The sequence below is a fragment of the Rattus norvegicus genome, chromosome 2, assembly GCF_021556685.1.
Source record: "Rattus norvegicus strain SHRSP/BbbUtx chromosome 2, alternate assembly SHRSP_T2T, whole genome shotgun sequence".
Taxonomy (NCBI): domain Eukaryota; kingdom Metazoa; phylum Chordata; class Mammalia; order Rodentia; family Muridae; genus Rattus; species Rattus norvegicus.
The window spans coordinates 37,360,381-37,386,326 of NC_141535.1; positions in this window are offsets into that span (position 1 = coordinate 37,360,381).

Sequence of the window (25,946 nt, forward strand, 5' to 3'; positions counted from 1 at the left end):
TCCCAAGGTGGGTCACTGCCGTGCCAGTCTCATATTGAGACCGCCTATCTCGAGGCTTTCCTGCTGCGAACTCTGTTCACACTCCCAGCATCTGCCCCCTATGGTTATCGTCACAATTCCCAATATTGTGGAAAAATCAAAACTCTAGAAGCTTATAATTTTATCAATCAGATATATATCAGTAAATTCTCACTCCACAAAATGTCTATACAACAAACTCAAAACCAATTGATATTGGTATGAACTGCCCACCTAGACAAGACGAATTGTCCTATAAAAATCCATCCCTTATGAAATATCCATAGCTACCTGTGACCACTTAAAGCCACACAGATCTGGGTCGTCCTTCTCTGCCTCCATTTTGGTTCTTCCTCTACCTTCTCATCTCTCCCGCCTTACAAAAAACTCTGCCTCCACCTTTCTTTTCCACTGGCCAATCTCAGGCCCTCCCTTATCTTGTGCCTGCCCTCACCTACATATAGACATCAATCTACAGACCCTGTCCCCTAAAACTAAAAGGGAGGACTTAGCCCCCTCCCTACCATATTCTAACCAGGTTGATCTTTCTGGTTAACTTCAGAATTCAGTTCCTGTTCGTTAAGAGAAAGGGCCTAAAAACCAGAGAAATGGCAACTATTCGTGGAGGTCTAAGGGAATTGAGACATTATGTATTTAGTTAAAATATTATCTTCATAAGAGCCCAGCATGCTAACAGAAGGAATAAAGTGTCCCGTGCACAGCTAAAAAATAAATTAACGCAGAGTATCTGACTTTAGACAATTATCAACACACGTTTGTCACGTATGTGCATTTTTAAACCTATGCTCAAGGAAAAAGGCTCAGTACTGTCCTCCTCTATCCAGTTCCCGAAACGGCCAGCACAGGATGAGTTTCCGTCCATACTCCTCTACCCTGGGCTATTTAAACACATGTTACAGCAACTAAGCACTGTGGGGTTTGTTGTTTGTTGTTTGTTTGTTTTGTTTCTTGAGAACATTGGAGACTTTCTTGGCCCTTGACAAGCCCAAACTCAGGGATCTGTAATGCCAGGCGATGGACAGTCAGCAAAGCCTCACAAGAAACACCTTCCAAGTTTGTTGTCTATTTTTTTTAATTAAATATTTATTATTTGATTTTACCGATAAAGATTCAGAAGTCAGATGCTTGGGTGAAAGCATGATTTCTCAGAGAGGCAGAGAAAGTGCCCAGCTGACCTCCTTCCACAGCTGACATCCCAAAAGGAAGTTCCCCTTTTCCACACCGTCTCAAAACCATTCAAACTGAATGTGTCTCCTTTGTATTTCCTGTACATCTCTCTATCCCACCCTCCCGACTTCCTCTTACTCTCTGGGTTTTGTTTTTTGTTTTTTGTTTTTTTTTTATCCTATGTTCACTCTCTGTCAACTAGTAGCCGGCTCCACTTCTTGACCCATGGTGGACTTTATTGAATCCTGTTTAAAATAAACAGAAAGGTTCAGGTGTACCTGGAGTACAGGTATGTGCCAGGGCTAGTCACAGCACATCGAACAGCAGGTTTTCCCAGCCAGCAACTCACTCTCAGAGCTCATAGTGTGATCAAATCCCGCACATGTTGTCTCACAACCAAGAAGACAATGAGGACAAGGTGTGACCAGGGTCCGAGTGTTAACGAATAAGGAGAAAGAACTCTTACAGGTAGGGGGATTGCTGGTGAGGAAAACCACACTGTCTCCGGCCAGGTGGCCCGACTGAGGTCTTAGGGAGGGAACTGGCTGGGCGCTGAAGTAGTTTACACTGAGACTGTCTATTCTTTGGTGCGTCCTGAGTTAAGCCAGGCTCACAGAGTGCATCGTGTTCCCTTTGCCCCAACCAGAGGAGAGATCTGGTGTAATTCCTCCAGTCAGAAATGAATATGTTGCTCTCTCTGAGTAGCTCCTGCGTCATGGGCCCACCCATTCTGCCTCTTGCCTCAATATGACATTAAAAACAAAAAAGGAGGGGGGCAAAGTTGTCGGTCCCAGTTGAGAGGAGGAAGGCAGATCTGGAGAGTTTAGAGTTCCAGGCCAGCCTGGACTAGGTGGAAACTTCCCTGCTCGCTAGCAAGTTAGTGCCTAAGCAAGGAGGAAAGAGCTGCACCCGCCCACTGCTCCCAGCCCTGGCCTGTCTCTCCGCTGGGGGTCATACCTAGGAAGCTGAACACTGAACATCACCTCTCAGAAGAACGCTGTGAAAACGACTCGCAGGGAAACGTGGTTCCATGGCCTCTTAGCCAGGGAAACCAAACCCTCGTGTGGCCACCTCGTTCCCAAAGTCATCTCAGACCTACTTTGCTTTGTCATGAGTAGGGAGAGCTGCCCCTGGTTAAACACCTTCAACCCATCCCCACTCCAACCCCACCCTACCGCTCACAATGCAAAAATCCCAGTCGCAGCTTCTAATAATGGAAATGTGTAAGTACAGGTCAATTCTTCAGTGCAGTGGCAGGGTGTCTGCGAGCAACTTTCAAATAGTTTTGTTGTTGTTTTGTTTTGTTTTGTTTTGTTTTGTTTCGTTTTGTTTGTGCTGAAGGGCAATTAGGAAGTGAGAGAGCAGTAAAACACACAAGGCACGCTGGTGAGAAAACCAGAGGAAAGAATTATTTTAATGCCAATGAAAGGCCCACATGCACACACTCACTGCACACATGATAAAGCTCACTGAATTATGTGCAACACACACACACACACACACACACACACACACACTTGCACAGACGGTCCTAAAGATCAATGAACCAGCCTCTTCTTTTCCTTCCTTCTTTGCAAGCAGAAACAGAAGGACAAGCAGGAGCCAGAGGCCCAAGTCTTTCATGAAAAAGGTGGCTAGACTGGAAAACATTAGGCTTGAAACCAAACCCTGAACCCCGGGCGAAGAGCAAGTTTTTCTCCACTTGGGTCCATGGCTCCAGGGAGGGTGAGTTGAAGGTGTTTAACCAGGGCCTCTCTCCATGCTGGTGGCAAAGCAAAGTAGGTCTGAAATCATCCTGCAGATTTCACGGACTGAAATTTCAGGGACCCGTTGGGGACAGACAGAGGGCTGGCCCTGCTTGACTCTGCCAAGTGAAGACACACTTGCAGCCTGTCGTTTAACACGGAGACTGCCGTTCAAGAAGAAAGCACTCAAGACCACGAAGTGAGTACATTTAACTGGCTAGATTACCTTTGTTTCTCCAGGAATGCCCTTTTTACAGAGGCAGCGGACGTGAACACTGAGGCAGGCAAGTTCCTAGTGCAATCCAATTCTCCAGGCAGTGGGGGCTCCTCCACCATCATCCCCTACCGGCCCCTATATGTGTCTGGCTTCCTGTATCTTTGTGGCACTGGCACTGGGGACCTGTGCAGAAGAGGCAATGGGTACCGGAAAGGAATAACTGTCTTCACTGCAGTGTCATTAGTCATCAAGGAGAGAAGAAAGATCACTCCTCAATACAGTAGCTGTATGTCCACATGTCCCTGTTGAGCCCAGGGGAGACCATGACAGTCCATCCTTACCTGTACTACAGAAGTCCAGGAATGGCAGAAGGAAACAAGAGGCCATATATCATCTCGGAAAGTGTTATCTGTTTTCTGAGTCTGAAGCTCCATAGTTAGAAGCTTATTGGCTGGAGTTCCTCGGGCTGCTAAGTTTATCTCACAACCTAAGAAAGAAATGCCTGAGGAGGTCCACACAGAGACCAGTATAACCAGGGAGCCTGAGGAAGCCTGGTCAAGGGACAGCATTGCCTGAGTGTCCTCCACTCCTCTTACCTCCAAAGCATCTTAACAATTATTCATTGTTACTTAGTGCCTTCTTGAGTCAGTCTCAAGGACCGAGGCACACCACAGAGCTGACCTTTCACCTTTATTTACCACCTACAGGAAATTCCAGCAACTCCAATTGAGAATTGCCAAATATGGTTAAGATGAACTTTTTTACCATCTTGAAGAACTGTGTCAGTCTACAAGTGACGTTAAGCCAGCTTGTCAGCCGGTAGTGACCCTCTGGTGACATGGACTATGATAGACATTATATAAAAGGTAAATTATAACTGTAAGTGAAGTACAAAGATATCGATTGGAAAACCTAAAACGTTCTCGGTAATACTTCCAACCAATGGAAGAAGCAGACTGAGTAGGTGCCGCTGAGCAGAACAAAGGAAGGACCACAAGCAGAAGCCCTGCCCACCACGGCTCAGGCCAGAAAGGCCCTGTCTGTGCCATTCCCTCCCTGAAAACACCAAGGCTGTCCATCAGGTCTGTGTCTGTGAGTGTCAAGAAGAGACTGGAAGGGATGTGTGCACTCCTCAGTCACCTGGCCTTGCTTTAATGAACTAAATGGTAAAATAACCCACAAGTCTAGCGCCAGACTGGTGAGCACACTCAACTGTGTGTGCACACCTTCATCTGGTCTGAAAGGAAGGGGGATTCTGACACACCATGCAGCAGGAAGGGAGCTTTACAGCAATGAGCTGAGGCGATGTGCTTAACGAAATGAGACAGAGCTCGTGTATACAGCAGCACCTGGGTTGGCTCCTTGGAGTGGTCAAGTCAGAAGAGCTGGACCATGGAATGGTGGTTCCTAGGGGCAGAGGGGGATGAGAAGTGTTATGTAATAAGTTTAGGATTTCCATTTGAGAAGATGGGAAGAAGCTTCTGGAGGTCAATGGTGAAGACTGTGTGGATACACTTAAAACTGCTCAACTGTACAGTTCAAATGACTGGATGGGGTGGTGTGTGCCTCTCATCTTGGCACTTTGGAGGCTGAGGCAGGGGGATCACACATTTGAGGAGAGTCTGAGCTATGTCAGGAGACTGCCTAAGGGAGGGGTGGAGGAAGAGAAGAGAGGTTAACATGTTCTTAATCTCAGCTACTTGGGAGGTTGAAGCCCCAGGATCACAGATTAAAGGTTAGACATAGCGAGACCCTGAACCAAAATAAAGGGACAAAGGATCTGGGAAGGTGACTCAGGGGTAAAGCACTTGTCCAATGTGCACAAGACTCCTAGGTTTCATCCCCAGGACCTTTAAAACATGGAAATGGAGCTGGGCATGGCGGTGCACCCATTTAATCCTAGTATTTGAGAGGCAGAGGCAGGCAGATCTCTGAGTTCAAGGACAGACTAGTCTACAAAGTAAGTTCCAGGACAGCCAGGATTACACTGAGAAACTCTGTCTTGAAAAACAACGACAACGACAATGAAATGGAAATTTTTACAATATGTGTGTAAAATACCATCAGGAAAGAAGGAAGGAAGGGAGGAAGGGAGGGAGGGAGGGAGGAAGGGAGGAAAGAAAGGAGGGGAGGGAGGAAGGGAGGAAGGGAGGGAGGAAGGAAGGGAGGGAGGGAGGAAGGGAGGAAGGAAGGGAAGGAGGGAGGAAGGGAGGAAGGGAGGGAGGGAGGGAGGAAGGGTGGAAGGAAGGAAGGAAGGAGAGAAGGGAGGAAGGAAGGGGGAGGGAGGAAGGAAGGGGGAGGGAGGGAGGAAGGGAGGGAGGGAGGGAGGGAGGGAGGAGAGGCTTGCTGTCTCCTAAAGCCCTATGCAGAGTTTGGAATAGCGCCCCACCAGCAGCAGGGAATGTACCAGCTGTGTGAGTTGTCTGTCCACGGTGATGTAGTGGCTGCCCTTCAGCTTTGCTGGTGGTCATGTATGCAAGAATTGCCTTTCTGCTCCATGAACTGTGGCTGTGACCCTTATGACTCATAGAGTTCAACCAGTGAGATGTGAGGAAATGTGCTAGGCTGTTGGGCCTTTCTTCTTCATTCTTTGCCCTAAAATTGGCTTGTTCCAAATTGGTGCTGTGTGTGTGTGTCTCTGTGTGTGTGTGTGTGGTGGGGGGGAAGTTTGCCCACACTCACACATGCTCATATGCTATGGCCTGCATATGGTGATCAGAAGACAGCTTGCCCTAGCTGGTTCTCTCCTTCTTCACCATGGGTGCTCATCAAGCTTGGTGGCAAATGTCTTTACTGGCTGGGCCACCTCCTTGACCCATGATTTGCATTTTAGATGTTCGTTTCAGTGAAGAGAAGAAACGTCCACACTGACACCAAGGACGACAGTGACAGAGTAAATGCTTATGTTCACTTAGCAACAGGGTGATCCTTGGGTCTTGTCTCTAAGCTGCCACCCAGCCCCACTGCCCCAATCAGGAAATACCCGCTGAAAATATTGCCCCAGAAAATAATGCTTTCCTGGTGCCTGACTAGTTCCCAGATCGGTGAGCTGTAGCTGAAGGTGCCTATGCTGAGATTCCACAGGGAAATCCTCTAGATTTATCTACAGATGAAGATTCCCTCCTCAGAAGCTCATTGGAAAATCCTGGCTCTCCTGTCAGACCATGGAAGGAAAAGTCACTGCATCCGACAGATTAGGGTGGTGCCTACCCATTTTGGAGGGAGCCTTCTTCACTGCTGCCTGGTCTCCAAGCTTTACCCGAAAACCGTCTAAACACCCCGTGCCTCGTGTTCTTCCTGCGCAATACTGAGAAGTGTTCCTTCCCCCTTTGAGAGCTGGACGTTGCTGAACCTGGGGCAGAGTCTTCCTTTACTGGAGTCACTCCATCAGACTTCTAGCCCCTTCCTCAGAGTTCCGACCTAAATAGGTGTGTGTAAGACCTGCTGCTGCTGGACGACATCCAGGCTGCTGTCCCCAGTGTGCTCCGGTGTGGAGCAGACTAGGGAGAGAGAAAGGTTTCTCTAAAGGACCCTGGGCAGAGCCCTGCAAGCACACTTGCCGGACAGAAAGCAGTCCTGGATGACAAGCGATTCTTTCGCTTCATTGTGAATCAGTGCACGATGGGCACACAGTTTTCCAAACAGCTCGTGCTTAGGGGTTGAGGGTGGGTGGGCTAACTCTCAGAGCAGCAGGACTCCACCCCATGCACCTGTGTACTCAGTCCGTGCCATTTACTAGACTGGCAGGCTGTTGAGAGGGACGGACACCACTTGCTCTCTGAGGAGCTTGAGAGCTTGATCCAAGAGTAAAGAAAAGGACTTGAGCCAGCAGATAGCATCTGGCCTGGTAGAGATGTCACACAATGACCAATAACCCTGCTGGGTTCTGAACAGGAAGCTTGTTTACTGCGGGCCCAGGTACTGTGGGATGCGCTTCCCAGACCTGCCCGCTGGCCTCAGAAGCTTTGATTAACAGTCATGCCCATTTCGAGCAGAGAAATTTCACTAAAGGAGCTGTGTGTCAGCTTTTCCACAGCCTCATGGCACAGATAGCCCAAGAGTTAGGTTTCCTGCCTCTCAGCCAAGGGAGGCATTTTTCAGCCCTCTCGACTCTTCTAACACAAGTGTCACCCACCAAACATCCAAAAAATTCTAGGGCCCGGCACGGCTCTGGCTTTCTGTTCAAGCTGGCAGACAATTGGTGCCGTGAAATGGAGACCTTCCCAAAAGTGGGTAGGATGGCAGCCAAGAGGGACAGATGTGGCTTCCCCTGTCAGCGCCCTCTGCTGGAGGGAAGGAGACACCAGACACCCACCCTCCACCCCCCGGAGGCTCACCCCTGGGGCTCTGCCATCTGGACACTGGCAGACTAGGGTGGCAAGCAACAGACATCACACCTGCTCAGGACAGACTGCTCATGGACATGATGGCGCCGTTCAAGACTGCAAGTACCCCGTGACCTGATGTCTCCTTTCAGTGAGTCTGGGGCAGTGTGAAATGCCCAGACCCACTCGAAACAGCCAGAAAAACCAACTACTTCCCCCCACAGGCAGGGCTGCCAAAGAGTTTATCAGCAAAGGGAAAAGAGCAGGACTCTGAGCCGGAGAAATATAACAGCAACAAAGCAAAAAGGCAGACAGAAACAGACAGAAAGGAGAGATTCACAGAGACACAAAGATAGAGCGACAGAGAATTCGTTTAACCACATAAGAAAGATACGAAGTGGGCTGGAGAGATGGCTCAGCCGTTAAAGGCTAGGCTCACAACCAAAAATATAAGAAAGATACGAAGTTCTGTAAACTCAACTGGACGTCACCAAAGAGGAGAGAACACAATGCCAGGAGAAGTGGCCACTCCTTGCAGACGTGGCATTGGACCATGCTGGACCGGCTGTCCAGGATGACTAGATTTCTGTTGACGGGCACACGCCTCAAGGGAGCCAGGCTTTTGGATGGTGTTGCCATGGGCTGATCGCAGTTGTTTACATCGGAAACAGTGCCATGCTCCAAGCCCTGTGCTTCAGAAACTTAGCTGGCCCCTCAAGCACCAGCTGCCCAGCTCTTTGGAGGACAGGTCTTCAGATGGCCAGCATCTGCCACCCATTTATAGCCTCAGTTTCCTTTGGATGCGATGAAGTGCACAGGCACAGACACCTCCCCCACTTGCTGATATGAGCCCTAAATGGTCTCCGGTGATTTAATTCTAAGATTCCTGGGCCACAGCTCTTCTACTGTTGTCTATTTTTCTTCTTCTTCTTCTTCTTCTTCTTCTTCTTCTTCTTCTTCTTCTTCTTCTTCTTCTTCTTCTTCTTCTTCTTCTTCTTCTTCTTCTTTGGTTTTCTGAGACAGAGTTGCTCTGTGCAGCCTTGGCTGTCTTGGAACTCTCTCTGGCCTTGAACTCACAGAGATTCCACTGTCTTTGCCTACTGAGTCCTGGGATTAAGATGTGTGTCACCACCGCCATGCTGTCTACATTGGTAACAAATGCACTTAGATTTCTCCTTTCCCATTCTATGCTCTCTCCTTCCAACCCTCCCCGCTTTCCATCCCCTTTCCCTGCTGTGTTGCTGGAGACTGAACCTAAGGCCAGACACACACACTGGGGAAATGCTCTCCTACTAAGCTACACCCCTGCCCCTCCACCTTCATCCGGAGGCATTTGAGTGTGCTGCATTTTTGGATATTCCTGTGGGTAGGTGGCTGCTCCTCTTGAATGACCATCACTTAACGCCACACTGCTCTTTGCCCTGCCGTGTGCTTTCTAGACCTTAATGTCTGCTCTCCTGCAAGCAAAGCTACTGAATATTCCAGTAAGGCTTTGAGTATAGCCTCAACCTGTCCCTAGAGCATCAATTCTACAGAAAATCATTCACTGACTCCTGAGACTCTCACTATCAACTGAGTTAGGAGAGTCCACATTAACAGAAGCTGACAAGCTCCAGGATTCATGAGAAAACACCTCAATCACGGCAGCTGAGGCTCTATGTGTTTTAAAAATCACCAAAGTACATCATAGACCACATTCTTCACTGGAGGCTGCACACAATATTTTCTTACCCACCACACTTACTCCATCATAGGAAAGCAAACAGAGCACACTCCGTCATGCTCTACCTGTAATTTTAAAGAAAAGTCCCCAACACAGTGGGATGAGACCAAGCGGAATTCACATGTATAAGAGCGTCCTGTCCTACACACAGGGGTATCACACAGAGCAGTCATAAAGCTTCAAGGGGTCACCAGTGTTGACACCCAGGAAGATAAGAGGAATGGCTTGAATATTACGTAAAGTGGAAGAGGGACCTAGGTGCAGCAGAATGCATTATAAAAGAGATAGGACAAGAAACTAGGCTTGGGATATAGTTCTGTGATAGAGTAGTTGCTTAGCAAGTACCAGGTCCTGGATCCAACCTATTAGGGGTAGGGATGTATGAGAAGAAAGTGCAAAATAAAATTGCTATGGCTGCATTGTTCTCACATGAGAGCTTAAGAAAGACTCACACTCAGTGAAAAAGAGCTGAAATATGAAATATTAAAATGGGAAGACAGTAAAGCTAAAGGATAGTTATGAAGTCTCACTATAGAGCTTCGTGGGTCCTGCCAGTCTGCGGGACACCTACATTTGGGCTCTGCGAGTGGACATCTTCTGCTGTAGCGCGTGCAGGTACAGAGAACGTTAGCTTAACAGAAAACCCAGCCATGCAGAGGTGACCAGAGCAGAGGGACCATCTGGCTACCAGGCAGAGCAGATCCTTTAGCTCCAGACAGTAGTGGAACATCTGGTTTCAGCCTTGTGAGAGATGACTCTTCCCACCGATGTCCCACGAGACCCTCCTGACCTTCATGCCACCCTCTGCTTCACTCTGCCAAGCTTATTCTTGTACGAAGTTCCATTTCTATTTGCTCATCAAGAACCCATGAGGTCAAATGAAGAAGCCTAGACATTATTTCATAATGTGTGGAGACAGTGCCTAACCAGTAAGGCAGAAGTTCTTCAACCACTCTTAAAGAACTTAGTGGAGTGCATCAGATCGACACCTGGGATGTGATGACCTCTCCAGTAACTCAGAGAATGGGTTTTGATTTTGTTTTCTGTTGAGAATCCAGCTATGATGTCTACACTACTCATAAACCCCAAATCTCCCTGCCCCAACCTCTCAAGGTGCTACAGGCACGGGTATCACCACTCTACCTAAAAAGTGGCTCTTGAATTAAAAAGTCAACCTTGGACTTAAATCATTTGTGGGACGCCACCCTGTAGCTCAGTAAGAGCATAAAGAATCCTGAGGAGGGGGGAGAGAAAAAACCCTTGCCGTCTGTCACAATTCTTCCTGAAACAAATGATCTATTATGTGGTATATTTTTCATCTATGCAGTATGTTTTTCAGAATGTGTGTATATGAAATAGTGCTTAAATGGTACAAAAAGTCACTTTTAATGGACTCTCCTTTTAACACATGAACATTAGAGACAGAGGTAATGCACTTCCAAGTACTTTAATGACAAATATACAAACACACAATGAAAAATACTAATGCGGGCATCTATATATTTCCTTTCAGGCAGCATAGCATTTCTCAGCTCTTCCTTACTGTCTTCTGTTGGAAGACTGTTAAGAGGAAGAGGGTAATGGCACAGGTGAAGTAGAGAATCAGCACATAAAAACACCGTGGCAAGGACACATCATTTAGAAAGTGACGTCTTGAACCAGACAATGAGTGGCCCAGTGATGTCACCACAGACTGACCCACCCCTAAATTTGTGTCAATACTGAATCCCTAATGTGATGGTATGAAAACATGGGGGCTATGGGAGATGATTAGGTCTTGAGGATGGAGCCCCCATGAAGAGATTAACGCCCTACAGAGGAGGCTCTGTGTGGAAACACGGCAAAGGAAGATCCTTTCCCCTATCCAGGTTGGCGTGCATAAGACGTGGTTGCTGGTGCTTTGACTCTGGCTGACCCAGGACCACAAGCAGTAACTTCCTGTTGATTGTAAGCAGCCCGGGTTATAGTTCTCGTCGTGGCATTACTCACTCCATATGGTTTCTTCCCCCTCCTAATAACAGAGCCACACGATGAGCTGATGGCCCAACCTGCCTTGTGCTTCTGCTTATCCTCTTCTTAGGTGAGGCTCAATTATCTCTTATCTAAAATTCTTTGGACTCAGTGGGTTTCAGATAGTGAATTTTTCATAGTTTGGATTATCTGTCTAGACTTTAAAAATCTAAAAGGGTCAAGAACTCCAAACTTTTTTGATGTCATATCAACATGTTTTAGATTTGAGAGTGTTTGGTTTGGCTTGGGTTTGGGTTTTTGTTTGTTTGTTTGTATGGTTGACTGTTTTAGACAGAGTCTACAGTTGCCCAAGTCGGTCTTGGAATCACCAAGTAGTGGAGGGGGAGCTTGAATTCCCAGGGTTACAGGAGTGGGCACAATGCTTATACTGGGGGGATCACATGCAGACTTCACGAATGATAATCAAGCACTTTGCCAACTGAGCCACGTCTCCAGCTTGAATTTAGGAGCATTTTTATCTTTGACTTTCAGGTTAAGGATGATGAACTTAATATGAATTGTGAATTTTCCTTTTTGTTGACACCATGTTGGATTCTTGATGCAAACAATGCCAAGAGTCTTCCCCGGGACCGGCATGAGGCAGAGCATCATCAAACAGTTCATCTTTTTCAGGGGTGGGGTTCACAGGAAGACAAAAAGCAGTAAGCAGAGGATGGCCTGTAAGCTGCTTTCACTGTAATTCCCTATTGCTTCAGGGCAGAGGGCAGCCTGACCAGGCAGACTCTGAGAAGCTTCTTTGAAGCCCAGGACGGGTTAGGCCCCTATGGCACATGGTCTTATAGTCGCACTGCATCAGCTATAGAACTCTTAATGATACAGCACCCTCCTGAAGAAGTGAGACATGGGAAATTAGTCCCACACAAGATCTACAAGCTGAGCCTCCACTGACTGTCCCCAGGACAACAGAAACTTCTCAAAGGTTTCACTGCCATTTCTTGGAGCTGTGGCCTCTTTGGCATCCATCGTTGCCCTTGACTCTTAGTGGCCGGCATCCGTCTTGTGGCTGGCGGCAGGCGGTGCTTCCCATGATGCTGAAGTCACTGGGCAGATGAAAGCAGTGGAGGAATTGAAGACTGGCCATGCGATTCTCTTTTGTTTTAATAGAGTAAGGTCCCTTACAGGGAGAGAGTGACCAGACAGAATTGTATTCTGTATGCCTGAAGAAAGAGAGAGAAACTTAACAGCCATTTAATTATGATTTAATATTAACAAGCTCCAAACTTTCCAGCCCCCTTCAACAGAGCTTCTCACCTTCCAAATGACTTCAGCTGCTTTAACACAACCCCGCTCTATGTCTGGGGCATCAATTTGATTTACAGAGCATTTCAAAATATTTATATATTTTTTAGGGTTTCCATCATAGCCCTAGCCAGTAACCTGCTGTGTTTGAAAATGTCTGGGCAGTCATTGTCATTGTTTGCAACAGTTACTTTGGAGTCTGGAGAGGACTGTGGCATTTTGTAGAATCTAGGAATGCAATTACCAACGTTGTATACAGAATCCAAATGGCTTTCTGGCTTCAGAAGCCCCACCCTCCCGGGGAAAAGGGACAACAGCAAAACGTTTGTTTAATTTTTCTCTTGTAGTTGGTCGGTGATAGGTGGATTATATTAAGGCCAATTTGGCAGAAAGATTATTAGGGTAACAATTCCTTATAAGTACAAAACAATGTTGATTTAAACAAGGAAGAAAAATATGACCAGGGTGAAAGACTCTTCTGACCCAGGGTCATATCTAAGTGTCTGGGGAAGAAATCAGATACCATAGGGATGTCTGGGTCCTGGGGTGAGTCATCCTTCATGATGCAAGAGATTGGTTTTGGACCAGTTAAAAGAAAGAGCTGCAGTGCCACTTAGAAATGACCTGCTAAACAGTTAGGGGCTTTGTGTTTAAAGGAGGGAAAAGACAAACCCCTATTGAGCAGGCCATTTTGGACCGTGTAGGTCACTGCACAAGTTCCCACTTGCCGTTGGGGATGTAGGCTTCTTAGACCGTATCAAGTTTTGACGGGATAGGGTTACTCCCAGATGATTTCTTCTCTTCAGTTTTATTTATGTAATTTTTTCCCTCTTAGATGTTATCTGCAGACTGCAATGCTAACACTCTTTCATAGTGTGAAACAGGGTCGTTAGAATGAAATAGAGTCCAGAAACAGAATCTCTTGACTTCCAGGTGGGCAAGTGGTTTGAGTAACTCCGAAGCTAGAAATGAAGATTTGTTAAGAACGACCTTAAAACTTGAAACAATAATCTGCCGTGTAGAGATGCCCATGGTTCGGTTGTTCCTCAGAGGTAAAACAGGATTTCAGCAAGCAGGAGCCCCTAGAGTCCATCCCAATCAACAAAAGAACAGAAGAGGGGGCTGGAGAGATGACTCAGCGGTTGCCAGCACTGCTCATCCAGGGTTCAATTCCCAGCCTCCACTTGGTGGCCGGTACCATCTGTAATGGGATCAGATGCCCTCTTCTGGTGTGTCTGAAGACAGTGACAGGGTACTCATACATAAAATAAATAAACATAAAATCTTTAAAGAAAGAAAGAGTAATCATTATTTTGCGAGTGCCCCCCACTCCCCCAGGTTTTGCACACCTCCCTTCCGGTGCCCGTAGGGTGTTGGGAATCTAACCCCAGGAAAACAGCGCCTCTGAGATTCAGCGCTGTATGCGTAAGTTACTCCCAGCTACATCCGTCCTTTGATGTGAAGTTTTGTTTTACAGCTGGCTTTTGGACAGCCGAGAGATCTCAGGTCAACTACAACGAAGCGGCCCTTGCTAGGGTCCCCTGTAGGTTATTGAGGTCCATGACTTCTGGGCCAAAGAAACCCGACCCTGGCATTCCTGGGCTCCTGCGTGGCTGGAACCTTTTCCTAGTTTATTTCTCCGACCGGCTTCTTCACCCCTGTATGGAATCACACTCAGGGCAGACGCCCTCACCCCACCCTATCCCTTCCACCCCCATGAAACCACCCGTTTGTCCTGAAGCTCCGTTGCATGGGGCCCGCCAGGCTCCCCAGACATCTATGACAACAGCAGACGCCGCGCCAGGAGCACACACTGTCTCCAAAGCGGAGCGGTGCCAGCGACTCGGTGGGGGGAAGAGCTGCCTGGAGAAGGCTAATCATTCCCAGTCAGGCTGGCTGCAGCCCACTGCGGCTGCGCAGAGGCAGCTGTAGGCCCATTGTTCACGCAAGCAGTGGCCCAGGGCTTAGGGAGGGATCCACGCCCAGACTCGGTGCTCAAAAGTGGTCAGAATTATGGAATTTAAAGTGTCCACCGCTTAAAGGAGTGGCCTCACGTCCAGTATCTTGATAAATCACCCAGAAATCTGCAGCAGGAAGTGATGCTCTTCAGGGAGGCTCTTGATGGCTTTCGTCTTTTCTTTTCAGATTATGCACATGACCAAGATAAAATACCTTACAGAGTCTCGTTTACATAAATTACATGGCTCTGAAATGCCAATTTCGTATCGGGACAGGTCTGTCTTTCAGCCAAGGGCGCCTTTACATGTGAGTTTCACTAGGTAACTCCACCCTCTTTCATCTATACTTTAGTTACACTGGCTTGTCTTTTATTACTGTAAGCATGGATTTTGAATCCAGGAAATGAAAGCATTGGTATTTTGGTTCATTCATTCATTCACTTTAAAAGGAGACCGATGCTTTTGTGATGTAAAGATGTTCCCGGGGCAGCAATGGCAGCTTTGCCCGGAAGAGCGGATTTAACAACAAATTCATTATTCTTGCAGAATTTTCCTGGTGCCAGGAAGCAAAGTGAGGGGAGCCTCCCTGGCTGGGATGGGGGTGGGAGGCTCCCAGCCCATGGGAATTCAAGCAGCAAAAAGGACTTCAGACCCTCCTGGGTTCACTGTAATAAAGCAAAAATACCTCACGCCACAAAGTAGCCAGTTAACTCCTTCTCAAGTGTGGATGTCGCGATTATGGAAAAGGGATGAGTTCATCATCGCCGTTCATGCCTAAGTCCGAATGAGAGATCTGAAACAGATTTTGACACAAAGCACACAATGTTAGAGCTGGAAGAGTGCACAGGAAATACGGAATTCAACCTTCTATCTTTCCCTTTTTCCTAGTGGTCCTTCAATGACACCAATGTCTGTGTGTCCGTCTGTAGCAGGTTATTGGCTTTTTTGTTTTGTTTTGTTTTAGAATTTCTAGGGGAAGGAGAAAAGCTTTTTCTTACCTTCAAGAGATGCATGAGTGGCAGCCCCATAAGAAAAGATATATCAGTAAGAGAAAAGTGCAAGATCCATTTCATCAGTTTTTATTTACTTAAATTGCTTTGTCCGCATGCATGCCTGTGCAGTATGCATGTGCCTGGAGTGCACGCAGGACGGAAGGGGGCGTAAATCCTCTAGGACAGAGTTGCGGACGGTCATGTGCCTGCTGGGAATCGAACCCAGGTCCTCGGAGGAGTAGTCAGTGCTTTTAACTGCTGAGCCGTCTCTCTGCTCTCCATGTGGTTAGTTTTATAGTTTTAAAACTGAATCCACAAAGACTTAACAAAACTCTATGCTCATGCCTAGGTTTGATGGGAATTGGACGGTCATGCAGATGTATTAGACACCAAGGGGACATGACTACAGGGGGCAATGAGGAGAATGTTGGCCTGGCGCGTCAGTTCCCATCCTATGTGGCTTGTGCATGTAGTTTCCCTCTCCTCTGTGCATTTGGAAGGACATCTGTCACATGAAGTAGATCTCAGATGGACATTCTGCCTTTCCCATACAGTAAGGAATGGGACCATATTGGGGGGCTGTGTGTCTAGAATTCCCTCAGCACTAGCAAATTGTACCTCCAAGTGCTGTTTGGTCCTAATTTTGTCATTTTAATCATGATACAAGTGATTTTTCTTAATTCGAGAGATACCTGAGGATAACTATCACATATCAACTTTGTTAGCATTTCTTCTAGGCTCTGCCCAACAGTTATCTAGCAACAGCCAGGGAGGAACCTTGCTTGCTATAAAAAGACTGGCCTCACAGCCAGAGCATGAAAGCTAGCAGCAAACCATTGAACTGAGAACAGGACCCCTGTTGGAGGAATTAGAGAAAGGACTGAAAGAGTTGAAGGAGTTTGCAACCCCATATGAACAACAATGCCAACCAACTAGAGCTCTCAGGGACTAAACCACTACCCAAAGACTATACATGGACTGACCCATGACTCCAACTGCATAGGTAGGAGGGAATGGCCTTGTTGGGCACCAATGGAAGGAGAAGCCCTTGGTCCTGCCAAGCTGGACCCACCAATGTAGGGGAGTGTCGGGGGCAGGATGGGAAAGGGAGTAGTTGGGGAGGAGAACACCCTTATAGAAGACGGGGATAAGGATGGGATAGGGAGCTTATGTCTGGGAAACCAGAAAAGGGAATAACCTTTGAAATATAAATTTTAAAAAAGTATAATAATAATAATAATAATAAGAAGAAGAATAATAAGAATAAGAAGAAGAAGAAGAAGAAGAAGAAGTAGAATGGCCTCTCTCTTGCTCACTCTGACCTCTCTTTCTCCCTCCCTCTCTGTCTTCTTCCCCCTCACTCTCTCCATGTGTTCCCAGCTGACCGCTTCCCTATTCTCTCTCTCTCTCTCTCTCTCTCTCTCTCTCTCTCTCTCTCTCTCTCTCTCTCTCTCTCTCTCTCTCTCTCTCTCTCTCTCTCTCTCTCTCTCTGTGTCCCCTTTCTCTGTCTCCACTCCCTTCTCATTCCCCTCTCATGGCCCAAATAAACTTCATTTTATACTAGTTATACTAGATCCATTGTATCAAAGGCAGGTTTATTGGGGAACTGCTCTCAGGTGAGTTCCCTGGCCTCAAGGATGAAACCTCAAGGATGAGGCCAGGGAAGTCACCATGGGAAGTGGGGGGGTGAAGAAAGAGCCTGTGTGCAAAGAAAGAAATGGAGAGAGAGAGAGAGAGAGAGAGAGAGAGAGAGAGAGAGAGAGAGAGAGAGAGAGAGAGAATATAAAATGTCTGGATTATATAAGGAAGAGAGACTCTGGAGGAAGGGCAGCCCAACCCTGGGCTGGAAAGTTCAGGGTTGGGGGCAAGTATGGACAAGTATGGGCAGAGGGACAATGGGAGAAACTGGAGGCCAGGTGCTTTGGTATGTAAAAATATGCACCTCAGTCAATTGTCCCTGGGTCTGGAACCAAACAGTTCATATGTCATATGCATGTGTGCTTGCAGTTGAATGCAAATGTTTGTGCTAACACAAGAAGCTCAGAAAACAATGCCGGGTGTCTTCCTCAACTCCTCTTACTTTCTGAGACAGAGTCTCTTACTGAACTCAGAGCTTGCTAACCCAGCTAGACTGTCTAGCCAGCAAGCCCCAGGGATCCTCCTGCCTTTGCCTCCACAGAGCTGGGATTGTACCACAGCCAGCTTTTTGCATGGCTGCTGGGGATGTGAACCTGGGTCCCTCGTGCTTGTGCAGAAAGTATTTTACTAATAATAGGGTTTTGCATGGACCCCTTCACATTGTGTCTTCACAGACATTTCATTACATATGTATGACCAGTCATCACTGGTGACTAGTTAGCCCTCGTGTTCTGTCCCCTCCGTTTGTGGTCAAAGGGTTGAGGTGAGAGTCCCAATTTACTAACCTTGCCTCCCTTCTTCTTGTGGCCAGCTCCAACTTGAAAGTGGCCCAGAGGGAGGCAAAGTTTAGAACAGAGGCAGAAGGAACACCCATTCAGAGCCTGCCCCACATGTGGCCCATACATATACAGCCACCAAACTAGATAAGATGGATGAAGCAAAGAAGTGCAGGCCGACAGGAACCGGATATAGATCTCTCCTGAAAGACACAGCCAGAATACAGCAAATACATAGGCGAATGCCAGCAACAAACCACTGAACTGAGAACGGGACCCCCGTTGAAGGAATCAGAGAAAGAACTGGAAGAGCTTGAAGGGGCTCGAGACCCCATATGTACAACAATGCCAAGCAACCAGAGCTTCCAGGGACTAAGCCACTACCCAAAGACTATACATGGACTGACCCTGGACTCTGACCTCATAGGTACCAATGAATAGCCTAGTAAGAACACCAGTGGAAGGGGAAGTCCTAGGTCCTGCCAAGACTGAAACCTAGTGAACGTGATTGTTGGGGGGAGGGTGGTAATGGGGGGGGGATGGGAAGGAGGAGGGGCTAGGGGGATGTTTGCCTGGAAACCAGGAAAGGGAATAACAATTGAAATGTAAATAAGAGATACCCAATTTAATAAAGATGGAGGGAAAAAAAAAAGAAAGCTAATTAAGGAACCCATCCCTAAAAAAACCTAAAAAAAAGAAAAAAAAGAAAAAAAAGAAAGTGCCCCAGAGCTGCCAAGCACCAGCACCTCATTGGCATGTGAAAGACATTATCACTTCAAAGGTTGGGCGGAATTTAGGAGTAAGCCCAAGTCTCAGGAATAAATACAAAGATGTCTGACTCAAAAATAGAAACAAGATAGTAGAATGGGGAGTGGGCATCCTTCTGTGCTCCATGGAGCACCTGGGATATTCAATTCTTTGTTTTAATAACAAAGAGTCACTGGGCTACCCTGGTTTCTACCTTTTTAATTTCAGTACCTTGTAGTTCTTTAGACAATCCTGTCTCCTAAGTGGAAGCTTCTGAGTGATTAGTGGATGCTATGACCAGTACAGCTTATGCCAAAGTCCATCACTACAACCTTTTCTGCCATGCAGTAGGCCCCTGCTTTACTGCAATGTTACCCATTTCCATGTCACCAGAGCGAAATTTCCATCCGTAGTAGTTTGGCCAAGTAGAGCTCTGCAGAAATGAAATACGAAGTTAAACCTGAGAAGGCTAGGCTGACTCTGTGACAGGCTACAAATTGGCACTTCAGGAGACGAAGCCTAAATCTGTTTCCAAGAACTGGGCAAATCCAGGCCAGTTCAGGCCTCAGAAGCTGCCCTGTCACCTGGCCTGAGGCAAGGACAATGGGTCAGTTTCCAGACTTCCCCAGCAACAGTTTCCAGCCCCCAGGGCCCAGTAATGGTTCTGGATGTCCCTAGAGATGGAACATAAAGGCCACCTACCTTGGAATTCCCTAAAGTATTTTAAATCTGGTCTTCGAACACACTTGGTTATCTCTCTATTTTTGTAATGGGAGACCGCAGCATGCTGGACTTCTGCAGAATAAAACGCTCTTTGTATTTACACACTATTTGAGTCTGGGGTATCATTCTTCAGCGAATGATGGACCCTTACAAACCCAGACCATATATCTATCTCTTTCAAAATAAATCATCAGCCCTTCCACAATGGAAGGGACTCAGAGTAGCCAAACAAGTGACTCAGAGGTCACCTTGAGGGATGGGAAAGTGTCTGATTATCAACCCTTGTGGCTGGCAGGTTTGATATTCTGCAGTACAGTGACTGCGAGTAGTTATCCATTGTAATGTCAATTCATGGACCTCATCTCTGGTCCTGAGGGCAGTTTGCTCATTGTCACTAAGGTACGTTGTGACAGTTGTTGGGTGCTACGTCTCTTCTGTGTGGATCCCTTGTGAAGGCATACGTGCGTTACATAAATATCTTCGTATTTTGTACTGTTTGGTGCTCCCATCTGTGTGCCCTAGATGGTTTTCTTGTTGTTGTGACAAAAATACCTGGAAAAAGCATTTGTTCTGGCTTACAGTTTGAAGGGATACCTTCCATCATGGCAGAGAAGGCATGGTGTCAGGTGCAAGAGGCCAGCTGGCAACATTGTACCCACAGGCAGGAAGAAGGGATCATCCATTTTTTACCACATACCAAACTCATTTGTCATTTATGAACAAAGCTTGATTTCTTTTTCCTCCTCCAGGAACTAGTTGTAAGGGCTGTTCCGTGCAAACTCAGAGTGAGATGAAGGGAAGGAGGGGAGATGACATAACAGCAGTGGGTGACGTACAGGTTGAAGCCACCTATTTATCCAGCTTGCTTGTGTCCTCTTGTCCTGCTGTTGTACCATCATGGGTGGATTCCTACAAGGTCCTGACTCACTACACTGAAATCTCATGTAGGACGAGCAATTTTTGATTAAATGACTTCACATATGAGTAGTTTTGGACAGCTGGTATTCCATGTTCAGACACTCAATCAGGGCTCAAATATGTCTTAGAAGTTTCTTCATCAGCGGTTAAGTGTTCCACTACAGCTAAGACAGTCTTGACACATAATCCTGGGGATCTGAATTTGATTGTGTAAGTCTTGTCATATGCATCATCTCCTATCACTGCTTTCATGGGGTTCTGGAAGGTAATATGACCTAAGGCCCAGCATGACTAACTAGCACTATAACCTTTTCTTAGACCCCACACCGAGTAAGTAAACTTTCATTCATAAAATACATAAACTAAGGCTGGGGAATATGTCTCAGTTGGTACACAGCTTAATTACTGTGCCTGAAACCCTGAGTTGAACTCCCAACTCCACATAAAACCAATCAGGCCTGGTGATGCAGTTAAGACCAGAACTCAGGATGTAGAGGTAGAAGCATCAAATTTCCAAGGTCATCCACGGGTACACGGCAAGTTCAAGAACAGCCTGATACATGAAACCCTGACCAAACCAAACCAAAATCAACAAGCAAGCCTATAGAGGGAGGTGCTGGTTCCCTAATTGGTTCTAGATTGTGTCAATAAAGAAGGCAGAAGCTAATTGCTGAGCAAAAGGGGAAAGGTGGGACTTCCAGACCCCAAGAGGAGGAAGAAGGGCAGATACAAAGAGAGAGGAGGAGTTTTTAAGCCACGTTTTTGGAACGGGAGGCACACTACGACCATGTAAGATGGTTGGAAACGCCGGTGGCGGATGGCTGGAATAGGTTAGCTGATAAGAGCCCAGCAATTGTGCGATCTGTCTAGTTTTAACATAATAAAGCTGCTCATTGTTTTTCTTCGGTGGAGCATAGGTGCGTAGGACAGAAGTTGGGACAATAGCTGGGAACCGGTCAAAGCTATCCTAAAGGGAACCAGTGGAGTGTGGACAGCAGCTCCCAATTCCCGGATTGGGGGATGGTTGTGCTCTATCCTGGTCTTGGCCGAATGGATCTAAGGGAACTAGGAGAAGTCAGAGCTCAAGCCGAGCTCCTGGGAAAGGCGCCAGCTGGCCTTTAGCGGAGCTAAGTTAGGAGCTCTGGGCCGCGGCCCGGGCAAGGAAGTAGTCTGGTTTTTAAAACTACATGCAGCACAAGCCCATAGCTCGAGCACTGTTCTAAGGTGTGGAATATCCTGATTCCATTAACCAAGCAGACCCACCAGGCATTTTACCTCCCTCTTCATGGTGCAAGGTGCAATCCTTCCTTGAACTAGATGGTCCCTCACCACTCGATCCTTCAAAGTTAACAATGTAGTATCCTAAATCTTGATGGGACTTAATCTTCCATACACCAGTGAGCAAACATACGGTCAGTTCTAGTTTATGCATAATCAGGAAACTAGTGATGTACACCAATACGATGCTGGGGGGGGGGGGTCCAGATCTTTTTAGAATATGTTGTAACAAAAGAGAGAATTAAAAGCCACACGAGTGGATTATTTCTTCTCGCGGAGCGAAAGCTTATTCTGATCGTCTTTTATTCTAGAGGTAGAATATAATGCATTTGCCAGCTCACCAGGAGTGAGTCAGATACTGAGGCCATGTTAATCTCCACATCTGAACTATGGCTTGGCTGAGACTGGAGTGACTGGAGTGACTGTTCCACCGGCTTTTGCCGAGGCCAGACTGGAGAGTCAAGTGTAGTTATAACCTTGAGGCGAGCACATTTCTCTCATTCCCTTAGGACTCACAATTGATTTTGACTTGCTGTTTATGGGGCAATTTCAGGGATTTCTTTCTGCCTTCCTTATAATGATAACCCTTACTCCACATACTAATATAAGGTTGTACCAACCACCAAGTATATCTTTCCTAAAATTACACATCCAGGGGCAGAGGAAATGACTATGGAGTTTGTAGGCCCATTTCCTGGACCTTGGCCACACCTCATTTATGACTTCCTCTTTGCTATGGTCTGGATGTTTGTGTGCCTCCAAGCTCATAGGCTGAAATCTAAATCTCGAACTAGTGGCATTAAGGCATAGGGCCTTTGAGGGGTAATATGTCATGGGACAAATCCCCCCTGATGGAATTAATGACCAGAGAAGCATGAGAAAACCTGTCTGTCTCTCTGTCATAGGACTTACCAAGAAAGCAACATCTATGTGGGGCCTCACCAGACATCAAATCTACCAGTACTATAATCTTGAATTCTCAGCCTGCATAACTATAAAAACATATTTTTATTGTTTATAAATCTCCCAGCATATAAAAATGTATATATGTACATATTGTCTTAGTTTGAGTTTTATTGCTATGAAGAGATATCATGATCAAGGCAACTCTTATAAAGAAAAACATTTAATTGGGGCTGTTTTACAGTTTCAGAGGTTTAGTCCATCATCATTATGGCGGGAAGCATGGCAGCCTGCAGGCAGACATGGTGCTGGAGGATCCAAGAGTCCTACATCTTGATCTGAAGGAAGCAAGGAGGAGACTGTCTTCTGCAGGCAACCAGGAGAAGGCTCTGATTCCACACTGGATGGAGCTTGAGCATAGAGACCTCACAGCCCACCCCCACAGTGACATAATTCCTCCAACAAAGTCACACCTCCTAATAGTGTCACTTCCCATAGGAAACACATTTGAGTCTCTGGGGTCCAAACCTATTCAAACCACCACATATGTATACATATATGCATGTGATATATGCATATATAACATAAGCGTGCTATAGCAGTATAAGTACCCTAATACCTGTATATTTTTAAAAATACTTTCTATGATTTAAAACAATGTTTACATTTAAATATATTTTGATCACATTATTCTCCTCCCCCCAAGTCCTTCTAGATCCTCTCCCACCTTCTACCCAGCCAACTTTAAGTTCTTTCACAAAAACAAAGAAAAACACAATACAACAATAAACCCCTCCAATCCAGGAAAACAAAATATCATCCAAAAAGGAAACAAAGCCAAATGGAAAAACAGAAATAAACCACCAAACTGTAACCAAATCAAAGCACACACAAAACACTGTGGAGTCTACTACATGTTGGCCAGCTTCTCCTGTACATGAAGACTGCCTTGAAGTGGTTGATATATCCAGTGTCACTCCGTTGGAGAAAACTGATTTTCCCTCTCTCAGGGGGTATATGACTGTCCATTTGCTCAGCTTTACCTCAGTGGCGAGAATTTCATTCATTCATTCATTCATTCATTCATTCATTCATTATACATTCATTCACCCATTCTTTCACTCGTTTTTAATGTAACAAAATAAAAGATAATGAGATCAAACAAAAACAATCGCACAGAATTTGGACAAGACAATCCAACAGAAGGAAAAGAGTCCAGGCGCAAGAGTCAGAGATCCACTTGTTCTTACACTCAGCAATCCCATAAAAACAGGAAACTGAGCGTCTTAACACATAGAGACCTGGTTCTGGCCCGGGTAGGCCAATTCAATCTCTGTGAGTTTACATGAGCTTTGCTCGTGTTGATTTAGAGGGTCTTGTTTCCTTAGTGTCCTGCATCCTCTGATACAATAGAAACCTCCTAATGTCTACACATGTCTGAAGGCAATCTAAATGAAATCGCCAGATAACGGGGGAGACGGTGTCCCATCTGGCTATATCTCTTGTCACTAGAGGAGGCTTCCAGCAACAGGATTGGGTTATATTTAACACTTGAATATTTCTACGTTAACGAGGACCCTAAGGAATTATGGGATTCAGATCTTGAATCTAGCAACTCTTAAGAATTGGGGCATTGTCCTTTCCCTAGTGTAAAGCCAGGACTAAATATCCACAGGTATTTACAGAGTCATTGCAGAGCACATTTATTGAGACGTTACAGAGTTCTTCTTGCCTTTATTTTAAAGATTCCAGACCTAAAAACTAGCTCAGATCTGGAAGCTGAATGAGGCCATAATCTCTTGCAAGGGTAACTTCTTTCAGGCTCCCGATCACACTACGTTGGTTCAGATAGCACAGGTATCAGTTGAGTTTTAGTTTTGTTTAATAGCTCTCCATTTTTGCTCAGTTTTGATAATTTTGATAAATGAATATGTCAGCTACGTGGGGTACAGTGCTCATATAGTCCATTACATATGGTTGTTTCTATGAAGGTATGTAGAGCAAGCCTAACATTGAAATCAGTGGGCTATAATAAAGACATTTTCCCTCCATAATGTGGGTAAGCTTCCAACAGAAGGCCTAAAAGGAGGCAAGACTGTTCTCTCCAAAACAGGAAGGAATATTGCCAGCAGACTGGCTACACACTCAGATCTTAACCTATCAGCCGGCTCCAGCTTTAGGGGAAAGGAGAAACACTCTTAAAAAGAAATCTTTTTATGTCTCTACATACATCCTTTAGGTTCTGCTTCTCACGGCCTCCCTAATCCTGCATCCATTCTATTGGCTACCTCTGTAACCTTTTGAGAGGTTGTCCCTGGGCCACCAGTCAAGATTGTCACTAATTGCAATAATTATATTCACTTTCATTATGTGGCTTCCGAGTTACATGGGGTCATCTCGACAGTATTCTTTGGGGAGTACAGCAATCTCATTGTTGTCAGTGATCTGGTGCTTTACTGGTCACTTTTGCCCTCAAACTTGGCCAGCAAGCAGCCATTGTGAAATGTTTTAATGATAGGGTACCCTTCATAATGGTGTATTCCTCTTAGCTTTGGTAAATATTTGTGTTTGCCCTTTTGGGGTGCTCAGACAGCCATCAGCTAGGGAGTTTATAAACAGATACTTATATTTTACAGTTCTGGGTTTCCATGTTCAATACAGGCGGGTTCTGTTTGGTAAGAGACAGTTCTTAGATGGCAATGTTTTCACTGTGTCTTCACATAGAAAAAGATCTGAACAAACTCCCCACCTTAGTCAGTGCTCTATTGCTGTGAAGAGGCACCAGCAACTCTAACAAAGGAAAACATTTAACTGGGGCTGGCTTACAGGTTCAGAGGTTCAGTCCATTGTCAATATGGTGGGAAACATAGCAGCAGCCACCCAGGCAACATGGTGCTGGAGAAGAAACTAAGAGTTCTACATCTGGACTGGCAAGCAGCAGGAAGAGACACCACACCTGGCCAGAACATTCGAAACCTCAAAGCCCACCCCTACCGACACACTTCCTCCAACAAGGACACACCTACTTCAACAAGTCCACCCTTCCTAATAGCAGTACTCCTTATGAGCCTAAAGGGGCGGTCATTTTCATTCAAACCATCTCACTCCCTCAGGATTCTTTGAAAGTGCACTGCTCTCATTCTTGAAGGCTCCACTTTCAAGACTTAATCACCTTCTAAATGGGGTTATGATTTTAGCATATGAACATTGGAAGAGTGACACATGACTTTTTCTCACTGGTGTAAGAAAACAAACATCTACTTACCCCAAATAGGTCACTGGCCAATCAAAGACCGTATCCTGTCAGATCCAGCTTGGTGAGTCAGTGGGTTTGTTGTGATTACTTACAGGAGAACAGGCGACTCAACTGAGGCTCCAACACCAGTGGGTTCCCTGGACAACTTACTGGCACCTATGCCACTGAGGGTCCCTATTTGTCTCTTGATGGCTCACAAAAATCTGCTTGACAGGAAAGTCTCTTATGAACAGTTAAACTTTGTAGAGTATCATTTATACAACTCAGGGAG